This window comes from Rutidosis leptorrhynchoides, chromosome 5 (genome assembly GCF_046630445.1).
Source record: "Rutidosis leptorrhynchoides isolate AG116_Rl617_1_P2 chromosome 5, CSIRO_AGI_Rlap_v1, whole genome shotgun sequence".
Classification (NCBI taxonomy): Eukaryota; Viridiplantae; Streptophyta; class Magnoliopsida; order Asterales; family Asteraceae; genus Rutidosis; species Rutidosis leptorrhynchoides.
The window spans coordinates 353,201,163-353,211,651 of NC_092337.1; the positions used below are offsets into that span (position 1 = coordinate 353,201,163).

Below are 10,489 nucleotides of genomic sequence, written 5' to 3' on the forward strand. Positions count from 1 at the left end.
TTAACGAAAAATATATAATTGATAACCATCTCTCATGCAACAACTGGTCCAGCGAAACGGGCCCATCATTTACTAGTTTTTTCTACTGTTCGTCTCATTTTAACTATCAACTCTATATATATCAAAGAGATTATATATATATATATATATATATATATATATATATATATATATATATATATATATATATATATATATATATATATATATATATATATATATATATATATATATATATAAAATTAATTATTTAACACAATTAACTCACTATTTTATCTTCCCAAATTACTCTTAATCATTTAAGTATAATAATTTTCAGCTAAACCTCTTTTAAATAAGAAGAAAGCTGATAATTTATTGATTTATCATAAATTATAGAAATCAATAAATTATTGAAAAGTTATCATAGAATGAAGTAATTAACATAGTAAAAGTTATCATAGAATGAAGTAATTAACATAGTAGTTGTTGGGTCTCTAAGGGCCTGTTTACTTGCAGCTTAATAAGATTAATTGCCTGGAGGGATTATTCGGTCAGTTTTTTTCCTTGTTTACTTACGACTCATTAATTAATCAAAACTTAACAAGCTTTGTGGCTCACCCCAAAAACCTATCTACTCCAGATACAGCCCTCCATATTCCATCCCGTACCCTTATATTTATTTTTCTTTACTTTATCTTTTAAAAACAACAAAATACCTAAACCAAATCATTTCCCCTAAAATTGCTTCATCTGGTGCTCCGACACCCCGTTTCCATCAAAAATTGATCTCCAACTTTAACTCGAAATCACCGCGATGCTCCACAAACGGCAACCCAAATCAAGCACCGATGCAGGTCCGTTTATTACTAACCTTCTGTTACTCCGGCGACATCACCCCAACCCACCCAAACCCCTTATGTTACTCCGGCGATGACATGCCGCCGCTCTATTACTCCAGAGATGGCACCCCATCTTCTGCTATAAACAATTGTTTGGATTGATTTTTAAAGTTGCTTCTTTGGCTTCTATTTGCAAAGCAATTGTTAGAATTATATTCTACTTGTAAGTCCTCGTTTCTGTAGATATAAACAATGGTTCATAATATTTGTTAGGTGTAATAGCTGTACAATAATTGTGTTGATTTATATTTTATTTGCACGTCATTTATTATATTTTATATTAGGTGTAATAGATTTTAATGGAAACAATCTTTGAGCAGTTGTTTGATTTGTTAAAATGTGAATATTATTGATTGATTTTATTTTGGTTCATGGGTAAATTTGTATTTTACATTATTAAGATACTTTATTAAGCGAAAAAAGTAAACACCATTTTATTAGTATTGGATTATTTTATATTGTCATCCATATCCATATGTCCATCCATATGGATAATATGTCTTAATGAAGAAAAAGGTAAACAGGCACTAAGACACCTTTTATTTATATATGACTAAATAAGTCTCCGTGGTATTATTACTCTCTCCTATAGTTTAGTACTGACATTACTCTAAAATTATGGTTGATAGCTTCATTTTTAAACTAGATACTCTTTCTTAGATTTGTTATACCCCGGTGATTACTTTGTTTTCCTCCCCGTCGGTGTTTCTTTTACCGATGGCATTATCCCTATGCTGCTACTCCCCATCCTGTCATGAACGTCTGCTTAGAATGCAATTGTGGGTTTCTTGTTCTACTCACCGGGTGGATTCTTGGGGGTTTTAAGGATGGTTACGGAATACGTATGGTTATTACACTTTCTCGGCATTGACATTCATTTATCGACTGAGATCACCCTGAGTTTGTTTCCTTTGTGTTTTAGGTATGGTTATGGTTGTGATTATTTGTCATTTAGGGAGTATGGGTGATTCATTTGGGGTGATTTAAATTTAAGGTGTATTTTATTGATTGTTTTGCCTGTATTTAAGTTGATTTAGAGACGTGATGTTTGGAGCTTCGGTTGTGGCTGCTGTTTATTGTTTCGGGGTTATTCGTTTAGTTCATGCAAGTGATAGATTTAACGGTTTTGCATCGATTTGTTTGGTTCTTTAATGGCTGGTAATTGTCACATAGATGTTGGTAGAGTATGTATGCAATTTTCTGGTAGTGTATTTGTGCAATGTGTTTCAGTTTTCTATAGATCTAGATCAATAGTTTGTGTCAAATAGACTGTAGGTTTTGTTACATGTGGTAGTCTATATCAATTGTAACAATTTAGATTTTCTGATTTACTTTTATTCATATTATTGTTTTCGCCACAAAAAATGTAAAAATGTGATATTCTTTCTATGCTCATTATTATGATGCAACTTATTTGTAATTAAGTTAACTAGATGAGTATAGTTAACTTGTTAATAATCAGTGTTTTTAAATTGCTTACTAAACTAATGAATAAATACGTAGGAATGGAATATTTAACTACATACTTAGGTCGCGTTTGACAAAACTGAATGATTTAGTGATAAATGCTTCATAATCTGATTGATTCAAGGTCTCTAAATAAATTAGTTCTGATTAAAAAAAAGTTGTTTGGTAATCATTTTGAATAAACGATATTGATCGGTGTCGAAGGAGCGGTCAAAAATGAACCTAATTACTCTACTTTAAATAGGGCAAGCAGAATTCGTTCCACGGGAAATAATGGTTGAGCACAAACAATTTTCAGGATTTGATTGTTTGTTTAACTGATAAATAACTAAAATTAACCAACTTAAACACTTAAGCTAAGAGCACAATTAAAAGATTAAAATGTAAACAATGAGATTAAAAACCTTTATTCCTTCACAATCCCAATCTAGCATGCATTCATTCAAACAAGTCTTATGGTCATCAAATATTGATCAAATCTCATAGACAAGATTTCTTAGGTCTATCAATTCGAACTATTTTGAGATTGAACTATGCAACCTAAACACTATGTCTTTATCCTTAATCTAATTAACACTAAGTTGAATCAAGAACAGTCTGTTTATAACATCACAATCCAAAAAGACATAAGTTTTATATCATTACAAACCACATAAACTTGAATGAAAAACACATGCATCAATTGTTCATTGAAGGAATAAAGATAAAGAAACTTGCCACTCATGTTGAAGATGATGAACATGATGATTTCTTGAAGTTGCATGAAGAAGACCTTAATATCGGCTAAAAAGTCACGTTTTCACCCCGGTATTAAGGCCCAAAAAACAATAAAGTTCCGAGCTTTATCGCTAAAATTCCACTTTGTCGTTTGAAATTGAAGATCAAGTAATTATGAAGACGGTGCAAAAAGAATCAAGAGAATCGGGGCTAAAACAAAGATTCTAGAGCAAAAACGGTGAAAGACAAGAAACCAAGTTGCGATCAAGGAAATGAAGTTACCATCCAGTGAAATCAGCAAGCCAAACGGCCTGCCAAACGGCCTGCCAAACGGCCTGCCAAACGGCTTGCCATAATGAAAAACGGCATGCCAAACATCCAATTAAAACAGGCATAAAAAATGGGCCACCATTGCAAACGGGCCCTTCAAATGGCTTGTCAAATGGCCTGCCAGCCATTTGCAGGCAAAACCAACTTCTATTTAAAGGCTTTTTGTCATCCATTTTTACACACACTTCAATTCACTTCTTTCTCTTTCTTTCTACAATATTATTCATACTTTCAAGGTCTTCGACTCAGTGTGGGAAATCTAGTATCCGGAGAAGAATGCCGAAGATTGCATTAGGAGCGGTCTGGAGTTTGAAGTTGTCACTTTTGTATTCGGAACTCGTTTAATCTATTGGTACTTCTATCCTTTGTCTTTATATAATGTTTACCATTATTGTGCTTTGTGATACCGGCGCCATGATTAGCGAGTAGTTATCTTTAGTGTATGTGATGATGTAATCAGTTATAATGCCGAAATAATGTTATGGTTTGCGTATGTTGTCGAGATGCTTTCCGATTATGCTTTAACCTCAATCACTTTTTCAACTAACAGAACGTAGTTATCGGCTCTGTTATTGGGAAGTCGCGAACCCCGATTCAGAGTACACTATCTGTGTCACCCCTTGGTAGGAGAAGTCTATCGGATATAACGTAAGTTTGACTGAGGTACACCAGTTGTAGTAAGTCCACCGAGCCTTGGATTCTGACTGAGGACTCTTTCATAGTGAAACATCTAACTAGACCCCTAGTACATTGTCGGTCCTAGACCATGCTAGTGTAGTCACCAAGCATATAAACTTCGTACGTATACGCTGAAGCACAATAGTTGTTGTAAAGCTGTACCTCTGCTAAGTAAGACCATGAAACCCGGTCAGTGCTGATTAGTACACTTCACCATAACGCAGTCTCAAGCATTGCACCCCGCTTGAGGGATTCTTAGTTAATTAAGGAACTGTTTGTTTAAACACATAAAGGATTGGACAGTTGGGATAACCGAACATGTTCATGGAAGTCAAACCTGGCTTGACCATGGTGTTCTTTATGGTTGAACTCTTTTAAGGGCCTAACTATATTGTAAACCCAATCATTAACGAAAGCATTGAAACACATCACGTCTCTCGAGTATGGCAAACCCTGTATTCTATTATGCTTAAGAAAGTTTAGACCTTTGTGGAATGTTAATACGTCACCCAATCGAGTCGCTCAATTGGATGAGCCGTCTACATGCTGAATCACAATGTGTATGCCTGTAGTCAGACTGTACAGGCGTCGGGGGTAAGGGACGTTGCTGTCTATTCAGAATCTTCAAGCCTATTTCATTACCCAGTGACATGTCTTATGACAGGGGCGTTTGGGACCAGTGTAATGAATACAAGGTCAATACCTATTCATGAGCCATCATTCCATAATCTCGGCAAAGTAACTAATGAAATCATATCGTGCGCTTATTTTAACCCTATCTGAAATACAAATTTTATCGCATTTACTTTACTTTATCTTATAAACTAGAAAACCCAAAATTAGGTAACAAACCACTACTCCTTCACTTTAGAATTATCTTAAGCTTTATTGATAGGTTCGATTCTACTGATATCTTAAAAATACGACCTAGGTCATACTTCCCTTACTCATAATAAGGAGTAGTACGATTTAGGCTCCGCTAAATATAATTTTAAAACTATTGTTCTCTCTCTTGATAAGCTGTTTCTGACACCTTGCGAATTGACGACACCGCATAAATAAAACCGTCCGTTTCGGTCATATCATTGTAGAAGACAAGTTTTTGGCGCCGCTGCCAGGGAACTGGTATCAGAAAATACTGCTTTTATCAAACTCATTCACAAGCATTTAGTTGTGTCTAAGAAAGACAATTATACACGGACTTGGTTGTTTGATTTTCCGAACAGTCTCAAATTTTATTGGAACCAAAAGGATCCTGCCTCTCCGTAGTCGGCCTTGCCACTTAGTTTGTTGAATAGTTCGTGCGAAGCTCTGTTATCAAAATACTAGGGAATCAGTAGAAAGAACCAAAATCATAATTAAATTTAGGATAATGAACTTAGATTACCTTAGATTAAGTTAGATTACCCTAGACTACCTTAGATTACCTTAGATTAAATTAGATTGACATAGATTAAATTAGGAACTTAGCTTATCTACTTAAAACTTAAAATTTAAAGGCATACCCAGTGTATGACCCAAACCCGATCTAGACCAGGACCGTTGTTATTCGTACCTGATCCAGACGCAATAATCTCTAAAGCACGCAAAGAAGAACGAATCAGAAATCGAATGGCGTTATGCGTTACTATTGAAGGTCGAGGATGACCGATCAGATTCCCAGAGATTCAAGGACAATCGTTCGAGTTAAAACATCACATTATACAGATCATCCAAAATGGCTGTCAATTTCATGGATTACCGAATGACGATCCTAACTTTCACCATGATAAATTCATATCCCTTTCGAACTCCTAAAATCAGCCAGGGATAGACAATATATAGTCCGGCTATACATGTTCCCCTATTCTCTCACTCATCATGCATAAACATGGTTTGACGGGTTGGAAAAATATTCCATCACGTCATGGACGGAAATGGCTACCAAATTCCTAACCAAATATTTCCCTCCTTCTAAACAAACCAAACTTAAGAATGACATCATTAACTTTAAACAAAGTTATGATGAATCTCTTTACATTGCATGGGAGCGATTCAAAACCCTGCTGAAGAAATGCCCTAATCACCAGTTAGAACGGTCAGCCCAAATATGTACCTTCTACAATGGTCTTACGGTAAATCATAAGACGACGATCGATGCAGCAGCTTAAGGAAATCTGATGAACCAAACCGCAGACGAAGCATGGGAATTGCTCGAAAACATGACAATGCATCATAATGACTGGAACAGTGGTGAAACAACTTCATAGTTGCTCGAGCTCGGACAATTATCGCAACGCCTTGAAACCCGACCACAAGGGAGATTACCTAGTAATACTATCCAAAATCCCCACATAGAGGAAACTAAATAAATGGACTCCGTAATCCCAGAGGAAGAACCACGGAGAAGGTCAGCTAGGCTCTAGAACAAATCGACATATACTCAGAAGCTGTCCACTGCAACTCCAGTACGTGTACCTTACTCTGGAAGGTTACAGGAGGAACCATCCAAGCTTGATTCTTTCATACTTGATGGAAGATTCCTGGACACCATGTCCAAGGTTCCCAACCAGAAGATATACATCCGAAGGCTTCTCTCTACAAAGGAAAGGATACCAGATTCTAACAAAATTCCACTGAGTGAAGAATGCTCGGCATTACTCAGAAACTCTCTACCGCAAAAGCTAGGAGATACGGGCCGATTCATTTTCCCGTGCTCAATCTACCAATCTGGAACCATTCATGCGCTAGCATAATTAGGAGCAAGTATCAACCTAATCCCCTACTCTCTCTACAAGATATTAGAGTTAGGAGACTTGTCACCAACTAAAATGACAATCCAACTTGCCAATCACACAATTGAGAACGTCTTGGTGAAACTGGACCAATTCTTGTACCCTACGGATTTCGTAGTGATGGACATTAAGGAAGACCTACACACACATACCAATAGTGTTAGGAAGACCTTTCATGAATATGGCTAGGACTGTCATTGATTTGTACAATCAAACCTTGATCTTGCGATCACATTGGGAGAGCGTTAGCTTCAAAATTGACCGACCTACCGATCTTTCTGTACAGGCAGAGATGTTTGCTATTTCCACCAGACGGATCACTTCCGATGATAAGTCCCCACCACCAGCCGATGATATCGAGATGGGTGTCGAATCACAGTCTGCTGACGACCCAAAAATGGAAGAAGAGGATCCCAGTGAAGAAATAGAGGAAGAGGAAGAACCTGAGGAGGAAGAGGAAATGGGAGACGTAATAGAAACTGCGATGATACCCTCTCTAAGCCTGGAACACCACGAAGAATTAATGAGGCTTGAGACAACATATCACAGTTTAATCATTCGTTTCAAGAATAAAACTGATAAGGTTGAGGTTAAAGATATAGAAATTGACCCTGCAAGTGTCGAAGTGAAAAACCAGAATATTGAAGAAGCTCATTCATCTGAAGAATCCTCAGAAGACTACTATACCGATGATGACGAGGAAGAGCAACATGAAGACATTATGGATAACTCATATTCTCCATCCGAACCAGATCAGGAGGAGCTGAACTCTTCTTCAGATCGAATTTCGGTCATATCTACTCACGCCGACATGATAACCTTCATCAATGACACCGATGAATTTGAATATATTCTCGAAGCCATCCGTAAATTAACAATCGATTTCACGCTATGCTTAGCAGAATGAATTATGGCTATCAGAGATGAATACAACCTCTATCTACAGAGAGAAGACAATAATGGTTGAAATCCTAGAAGAGCGCATTCAAGACTTTATCAATACCCTTCACGATCATATCTACCGCGAAGAAAGGAAACGAGAGCACAACTTAGTGGTTCGTACTATTCTAGAGACAAGATTTTATCGAGATCAGAAGATCATTTACTCTAAGATCTATAATGCCTTAGCCGGATCTGCACTTCCGTTCTCAGCAAATCAACGAGCACTACTGACTCTCATCCGCAAGTATATAGATCTCTCCACCGGGCGTCCGACTTATCACTTTGATTTGCAAATGATCGAGAATATTCACAGCTTCTTTGCTCTCTTGGAAAGAGGTACACACCAGAAAGGCTAGTGATTTACATAAAAATTGATTACCACGGCTGATCTGATAATCAAAGAGTTACAAGACGTAGTGGCAGAAGAAGGAAGACGCAATAATCCATTCTCACATCTTGAACCAGACCAAGTCAACATTGCCACCTATGTTACGAAGCAGATAGCAAGTATCTTCCACAAATCCACGGACCCTAATTTCACAATTAAAGATGGATGTCGGGAGATATACTCAAAAACGGTGACATTAATGCTTGCTTCAGGGCTGCTCTTCACTTCTTTTCAGCTTCGCCTCTTGACTAATCTGTGTAAGGCTACAGACTCCTACTGTGGAGACCACCGATCATAAGATTTTGAGATACTAAAGATACAATTTCTGACGCTATTTGAAGATCTCCAAAATGAACATCCTATCAGAGAAGTAATCACCACCAGCACCGCCTCGATGATTGACATTTATGATCAATCAGCAGAGCAGTGGATCATATTCTTATCGGACTTCAAGATTTGTCACGAGCTGAAACCGCACATTATCTCTCTTTCAGAAGATCTTCAAGAGAAGTACCAGATCTGCTACAACTTTTGGTCCGACACTTTCTCAGGATTTATCCACCAAGACTCACATTCCCTCGAGAAGTCCAACATCACAACTACCAGAGGGGAATGTCTGCTTTTTAGGCATCATTACGGTCTAGCCAATGACCTTAAATAAAAGCGCTTCTCGGGAGGCAACCCGTGCAATAAAATAGAGTAGAAGAATAAAGGGTGACAAATGAGCCGATCAATAAAGGACGTAACTTCCAAGATTGCTGAAACAACCTGTCTTCATCCGCTAGGGGTACTTTTTTCTTCCCGTTACTAGCTCAAATTTTAAATTATGCCACATCCTAGCTTATCACTAAATGTGGGATTCCAACCCAAATAAACACTAGAGAAATATTCCCAAATCTTTAACTAAAACACCTAAGTGTGGGATACACTGGGAACATTGAGGATAATGTTCGTCTAAGTGTGGGTTATTGGTATAATCTTTTTATGCTATATCAAAATAACCCATTACAAAGATTCCGAGTTCTTAAGCCAAATTTTAAAATTTTTAACAAGAGAAAGCCTTTTCGAAAAAGTATTTTTAAAAATCTGAAACATTTGTAAATAAAAGTAAGGCTTAAGGTAGAAATCTTATTGGGACGAACCAAATCTCTAATAGAGCATTGCATGACTAGGCGTTATCGACCTAAATTGATTATGGTGAGGCACCCAAATAAGACCAGCATTCATCTTTAATGCTTCGCTATTTTTTATTGAGAGTGCCGATGTCTGTACTCAGAATCAGAACTTGCTCTAGATCTACATTTCTAAGTTATGAAATGTGATTTAGTTATGATCAGAAGAGTTAGCCATTTGTCAATATAAGTCTTTCACACCTCCACTACTTCTACCACACCAACTCATCTACATCATCTTTACTATCACTCGAAAAATTCAGAAAATGAGATTCCTTCCTAAAACCCGATGTTATAAACCTCTCAAGTATCATAGCAAAGGTCTTGATAAAGTTTACCGGCAAAAAATTTCTCAAGATAAAATCTCAAAAAAAAAAATAAATAAATTAATTAAAAAATTAAAAAAAATTCAAAGTTCTGAAAAAAGGAGCAGGACTTATAAAGAGAAACGCCGAAGAAGAACTTCACCACAAATGCTTATCACTCCAACGGAGAAAAGTTCAAAAGTGCTTCTCCAAAAATATCAGCACTCCTATCTATCTTAAATTTTCTGAAATTTTGAATAAAATCTGTATTACCCTTTCTCACCCCTTAAAACAACTTCACCACCACTCCAAAATTCCTTTTCATCATTGACAAATGAACTAGAAGCTATGGTTACTATCGTTTTCACATTAGTAGCAAGGATTTGAGTCTTTATCAAGCCTATGATGATGGGTGCAACATGATTGGCTGTGAGTGAACTCATTTCTTAGATCTATAGGGAACAGTAAACACTTGAGAGATTTGAGTGACCTGATATGGCTGAAACAGATGATTTTATTTATGCAGTGCCGTTAGGCCGCAAGGCGTCAGAATCAACCACCAACAGGAGGGTAATGGTTTTAAATTTATATTTAGCGGAGCCTAAATTGTAACACCCTATTTTTCAGTTACGCGTTGTTTTGGACGTCATTCGAATTACGAGGCATGTAAGCAGATACTTGGATCTCAAATAAAGTTAGAGTTGATGTTCTAAAACCTTACCATTAGAAAGGAAATCTCATTACGTTTCCAACGATATTTGATTCGTCGAAAATGGAGTTACGGTTTAAAAGTTATGACCAAAACAAGTTTTAGTTTCAGACTCAGTTCATTGGG

The 10,489-nt window shown here is 36.7% G+C and overlaps 1 non-coding gene across 1 annotated transcript; it reads right to left on the bottom strand.

Annotated features, from left to right (window-relative positions):
• Positions 1-6,038: 6,038 nt before the first annotated feature.
• Positions 6,039-6,144, bottom strand: LOC139851094 (small nucleolar RNA R71). The gene has a single exon (XR_011760455.1). It is a non-coding gene; the product is annotated as a small nucleolar RNA R71 (small nucleolar RNA).
• Between the last annotated feature and the right edge of the window lie 4,345 nt (positions 6,145-10,489).